The sequence below is a fragment of the Papaver somniferum genome, chromosome 3 (genome assembly GCF_003573695.1).
Source record: "Papaver somniferum cultivar HN1 chromosome 3, ASM357369v1, whole genome shotgun sequence".
NCBI lineage: Eukaryota > Viridiplantae > Streptophyta > Magnoliopsida > Ranunculales > Papaveraceae > Papaver > Papaver somniferum.
Genome location: NC_039360.1, coordinates 104457750 through 104464861, shown reverse-complemented (window position 1 = coordinate 104464861; position 7112 = coordinate 104457750).

Here is a 7112-nt window from a genome sequence, read left to right as displayed (position 1 = left end):
AACCAAGGCCTAAGGCCAAGGGCAGGGGTGTGGAGAAGAAGTAACAAAGCAAAGCTAAGGCATTCAAAAAGAATGGGAAGAGAATTAGCTTGCTATGAGCACTAATTTCTCCCAATGCTCAATCAAATCAGTGCAACCTAAGCATACAAAAATGGAATGGCAAGATAATCAGCTTGCTATGAGCACTGATTTCTTCCATTACTCAATCAATTCAGTGCTTCAAAGGTTTCTAGCCTAGCATTCTATCACTTCACATGTATCACAAAACAGGTATATTAACATTACATGGAACTAAACATGCATTAACATTAAACAGGACACATGTAAACAACATCTAACAGTAACAACACACATTAACAGAACACATGATTAAACAGGAGCAACAACTTTAACAGGAGCACATTTAACAGGAGACACACAGGATATGAAAACAGGAAATTAAAACATGAAATTAAAACAAGCACATTAACAGGAACTTAAAATTAAAACACAAATTGCAATAAAAAGTGACAGAATTTAACAGAACTTGAAATTAAAATTGAAACCCTAAATTGAAATCTAATTGAAATTTAAGAACTGAAATTAAACCTAAACTAACCCAATTTTGGGGGAATCTCGGCTAGCCCAAGAACACCCTCTACACCATACCCATCTCTTCTATTTATACAAAAAAATGTAAGCAGAACCCTAATTTTGAAAACCCTAATTTTTCTAGGGTTTGAAACTTCACCTAATTGACGTGACAAAACAGCTTCAAAATGTCGACCCATGCTTCTTCTCTGCTCCTACTCCATTCCCATGCTCTATTTTGTTCTCTAGACTCATCTGTTTTAATGATTTATCACCTAGGGTTATGGTGTGAAATCATTAAAATAGAGGGCTAGAGAGAGTGAAAGGAAAGGGTATGTGAAGGTAGGTTTAGGGGAGAAATGGTGTGGTGTACGGTGGCGGACATGGTGTTCGGTGGAGAAGGTGGTACGGGCAGAGAGGAAGAAAGAGAAGGAGAAGTGAAAATATTAGGGTTTCTTCATTTTTTTAGGTTATATATCCTAGGGTTGTTTTGGTGTGAGGCGAGTTCATCGATTTTTGATGTTCAGCGAGACTAAGCCGTGAGATGTGGAGCTGGTAGGTAGATCGGACGGTGATGCGGAGGCAAGCGAGGAGCGACCGTCGGATGAAGGGATACAACGAAACGAACGGTACTTGATGGAGTTAGGTACTGTAGTGTAAGGCGGAGATATCAAACTTCGATGCACAGCAAGGGAGCAACCGTTGGATTCAACTACCATCTAATCTGAAGGCTTGGAATTTCAGCGCTGTGGTGCTTGGCAGAGACTTCAGATTTTGATGCTCTATGAAGGAGCGACCATTGGATGCTTCTGAGAACTGATCTGATGGCTGAGAACGGAGGCGTTTTTGTGTGTAGAAAATGAGGTTGTGCGCACCATTCTTCGCGGCTTCCTTGCGTGATTTCTCCCGTCTTTTCACTACTTTTCTGCTCTTTTTGCTCCGCAAGTCATCCAGACTTTATTTATTACCTAAAAATGCAAAATTAATTAATAAAAATATTTATTCTTGAAAACAATGAAAATACAGAATATGGGATAAAATGTAGAATTACTGCACAAAAGATGAGTTAAATGCCAACAAAAAGGGATAAATATATACATTATTTGGCACTCATCAATAAGCACGCCCAGGGTTCCTGTCAACGGTCATGTGGCCAAACTTCTTCCGTATCGTCTCGTACAAGCGTGCATATCCAATGGGAACGCTGAATCCACCGATCAGTTCATGATACGAGAGTGAAGTGTTAAAGGGAGGATCGAAAGCAACCCCTGCAGTTGGATATTTGTACACTATTATACGGATCTCAGTCACTGGAGCGGCTTCCACGACCAAAGCAACAGTTCCTTCGGTATTCTCCGCTGCTATCTCGGTTTCTTCTCTCACTGAGGCAACAACCATCTGGTCTTCCATAACATCAGCAGCGACCTTCTCATGGCCTCTAAGTGCAGGGATGACTGTCTCTTCATCAATAACTTCGGAAGGGTTAGAGTTGTCATCATTGGCTCCAGTATCCTCAACTTCGGTATTTAGCACCAGATTACATGAGGTTAGAGTCACGAAGCTAAAGGAGATTATGAAACACAGTATACCAGCAAGGAAATATCATCAAAGTTCATCATACTACATTCAAGGCACGAGCAAATAACATGAAAGTCATGAAAACACATTTCACGATGAGTCCGTCTGAAGAAACTGAACTCTTTCCTGTACTAAGAGACGAACTGGGAGCAATTTAAAAGGAATATGAGGATGGGTCATATGCCACTCTCTTCGTATGGATTTCCTCTATGACATGTCAAAATTTCATGATAATCTGATGAACGAGCGAGTAGATGTGGCCAAAATATCAAGTGACGCGCAATCTGAAAAAGTTCTGGAAGTCTCCTTGAAGTTTACTATTTCGCCTTTTTCAGGCTCTGAACGTGCTCAAAACTTAAAAAACTTCTTTGCTAAAGCTTGGAAATTTTCCGGGCTTGAATTTGCACATGCAGATCATCAAAATCCGACTCCGGACGAAGATTCTACAGCGTTTCTACTAAAAAGCTGGGTTCTGAATTTTCTGACGACAAAATTCGACTAAGTTTTCATATATTCACATGGGTTCTCATTCATTCATTCACAAGTCAGCACTTTTATACTTCTATGAAGAATGTACAGGATATATACTTACTTGAGGAGTCTCCAAAGTGTCCAAGGGGTTGGAATTGTCCACATCAACGACAAGAGGAACATCACTTCCATCCGGCTCCGAATCTTGGGAATTACCTCCATTCCTATTCCCAGAGGATGATTGAGTTCCAGAATTCTCCATCTCCATGACGACATCCTCCTGTACACGTCCTTTACAATCAATATTTTCATCTATGAAGCACCATTTGAACATGTGAAGAAATACTTACAGTTTCTTCGTCACTCAAATCAGCGATTGCTTGTTCAGTAGCAGAAAATTGAAGACCTTCAAGACTTGATGGAGTAAAATTCTGCAACAAAATTAACAACGTTGGCTTCATGATTCTAATGCTAATAGCAATGAAAGTCACGGAGAAAATTGGGAACTCACCAAAGCACCAACTGGGGACTTTACGGTATTAGGTAACAACTTATAACCTTTATGCCTGCCTTCTCCGCCATGAATAACCGCCTCAGTCTCTGAGAAATCTACACCGATTCGAGGTCGTATATTACGACCGTCCTGTGGTGAAATCCAGTAATATAATCAGAATACAGTTCTTATAATTTCGTGAAGATTATATGAAGAAACATACCTGAGAGCATCCTGGAGACGACTTTCGTTTATCACCAGAAAGATACTTCAATCTTGGTCGACTGGAAATCATCTCAGCCGAAGGAAGATCCTTGAATGGAGGTCTGGGAAATCTTACAAAGCCACGCAAACGCCCAAGTTGCTGATCCCAGAATTCTACATAACCTGGGGTTACATAGGCGAATCTATCAGAACCAGGAAACCAGTAGCTACTCCCTTCCACGTGAGTATGATCCAAATGAGTCCTGAGTTGCTCAACTGATGGCTTCCTTCTCCGTATGGTTGGAACACACTGATCCATACCCATTTGTCGAGCTGCTCTATCAATATTATACTCCTCCACTGAAAGCTCTCCAAACGTGACTGATAGCAAATGACCAGGAGTGCAACTCAACATGAAAGATCTTTCGCCATCACTCAGATGCGCACCAGACGTCAAACTCGTGCCTTCTCCAGTATTGAAAGTCATCGGCTGAGAAACATAATCAGGGACTGACACCCACGGGCGAAAATTGAACTCAGATTCTTCATCTAACACATCAATAAAACGTATTTTAGAACGAGGCTGCTTGGTGGACCAACGCATGATCCTAGCATTATCTTTCTCAGGGAAAGTATGGCGCGCATCAGTATTCGGTCCTTGCAGAACATTACGTGGAGTAGGTGCATAATTCTTAAAATGCTCCCACATCAAAGCTTGAAGAAACATCGTGTTGGCATAACACTCAATCTTCATAGAGCCGTTCGACACACTGGAGTCTATAATCAAGGAGTCCAGGTTGTAATACAAGGAGCCTAAGAATAAACTACCTATCGGAAGTTGCTCACCTTGAGCCATCTTAATAGCAAAGGGAATCACAAAAGGCTTCAACAAGTTTCCACTGTCTTCAAAAACGTCTCTGGACAACCATAAACATAAGAAAGCAGCAATGGGTAACATACCGTCGATGGGTTTATCAGAAACCTCGTCTTTGGGCCACCAGTGTGTCAACCAGGAAGCATAGCATCCTTTACTACCAGCCTTATTCGCTTTCTCCATTGCAGCTGTCAAGACATGAGAAACGGCGGTCTCCTCATCTGAAAGATCCCCAGGAAGATTGCCCGTGATCGGGAGATGCATCAGAGCCGCCACGTCTTCCAAGGTAATGGTAAACTCTCCCCATCTACATATGAAAGTGTGAGTGGGAATGCACCAGCGAGCAAACAGAGCCACAATACCACTTGCGTCATGATAAATGAACAACTCTCCAGAAGCTTGAATAGCTCTCGTCACCTGCGCCTGGTCGAGCATAGTCCTCACATGAGGAAAACCCAACATGCCTCGCCCAGCCGGCAAATTTCTCCAAAGGTCGTCGAGAAAGCTTAAACTCTATGATTGATGAGGCGAAGACCCCTCGTTCAAGACAAAATCGAATCACTGTCTTAGGAGTCACCAATTTCTTCTGAGTAACAGTTCTGGGATTTATCAAAAGACGATACACTGGGGATTTCAAATGTTGCTCAGCTCCTGGAATATCTTTTTCAAAGAATGCATCATCTATGTTCGGGACATTCTTAATCCCAGGGATTTCGTCTTCGTCTCCCCCAACGGAAGTTTCATCCATGCATGTCTCATCTCTGGAGATACCATCATCAACGCACATCTCTTCCCTCGAGGCGTCGTCAGCTTGGGAATTGGACATCTTTGCTAAGTAGCTGAAAAGGTTCACACTACATTCTACTTCAGTATGCCGTCCAGATATAAATCAAGGAAATACAAGCAAAAATGGTAACTCTTAACTCTTACCTTTTATACTTCCACTAACAATAGTGATAGTAATGCTAGAGTTAACACCTCAAAATCGTTCGTCTCTTCGAAAACTGCAAAAACGAACGAAACTTTATTTAATTTCCGAAACTGATTTTTCATGAAATCACGGACACAATTTCATAATGTGAACATTCACACAACTGACCTATGAAGTTTACAACAATAAAATATTTCATCATAAATATATTGTCTATCTTCGAAGGTTCCTCAAAACCCACGTTTCTGATTTTTCGAAAAAAAACAGCAATTAATGCAACTTGCTTACATAAATTCTCAAGAATTTTATCTAATGAAAACAAATTCATGCAAATAAAATATACATCATATTTTACACAATATATGTCACGGCTACATATATATATAAAAAAAATATTTTTCCTTCGTATCGTCGTTATTTGTCTTTAAAACGAAGGTTTATTTCAAAAAATTGTGAAAGCTCACATCTCATACATATGATAAAGTTTTGTATTTACATGAAAGCTCATAAGCAAAATTTTATCACTGGACACAAGTTCATCATACATATTTTCCTTCGTGTCATCGTTATTTGTCTTTAAAACGAAGGATTATTCCGATTTCATGAAAATTCACTTCTTTTATGATAAAACCTTGGTACACATGAAAGCTCATACACTAAGTTTTATCACTGGACCTAGGTTCATATAAAAAAAAATCTCTCCTAAATCAGGGATTATAGTTAGTTTTCAAAACTAACGATCGAACGAACATACGTTTTCAAAAACGAGGGTTTTTCATAAAACTCACACTAATATACACACATGTATATAACTTCATCATGATCAAAGCATGAACAACTCATGAGGATCATAAACATCAGCAAAAAAAAAAAACGTACCTGGGAGCGCCGGAAATTGGCCGACGGCGGCACGCGGCGGCGCTCCGGCGGAATCTTCCCTGCTGGCGTGAAGGTGAGATGATGAGAGCTGGTCGTGAGAAAAAAAAAAAAAGGATTAATCCCTTTTATATCAATTTTATTTCCAAAACCTAATTTTCTAAGGATTTCCTTATTGGGCCCGACCCGCGAATCCTAACCGACCACGGACTCGTCGTCCAAACCAGCGGTTCAACACCAATTTATGCTCATCAAACGACGCTCCAATCATGACATTGAAGCCTTCATCAAGTCGTGGTTTGCTCATGCTCTTAAATCCGGTAACGTCTCAACTTACGACTAAGTTCAATTACTGGTATTATTATTTATGGCCGGAAAATCACCATTTAATGCTGACTGAGGAACACACTTTCCTCAGTAAGCAGGGGACTTAATGTAGATGGTGGATTTTCGACAAAGGCTAAATTCGTAAACTCATAATTATACGAAGCTCTGATTCAGCAATCAGACGTGAGTATCGAGACACGGGTCTCTCATCGAATTCTCAACGGAGAGTACTTTCTCTCAGAGTACATGTAGATATAGTCTCACGACTGGACAACGGCATATCTCATGAATACTGAATACTTTCAGTGATTATTTCTATATAGCATCACGAGATGGACGGCTCCTAGACAGCTTGCTCTGCTAGTATAGAGCGATAACGTCTTCAGGAACAAACAACAAGTTTACCCTGACTATATAAAGGATATGACTTACCGGCAAGCTCGTATCAGGATAATTAATGCTCCTAGACAGCTTGCTCTGCTAGTATAGAGCCACAAAGTTAATTATTCCTAATTACAATCGCTCTATTCCATGGTCGAATCCACGACTGGTCCCATGGAATGACAATAACAATTGTTCTGATTCTATGATCGAATCCACAGCTTGATCTCATAGAATAGCAATAACTATATTATCTCATTACTCCGATTTCATGATCGAATCCACAACTGGTCTCATAAATGGTAATAGATAAACCTTAATTACTCTGATTCTATGGTCGAATCTACGATCCCATGGAATGGTAATGCTCACTTTATTATTCTGAATTCGTAGTCGAATCCTCAGCT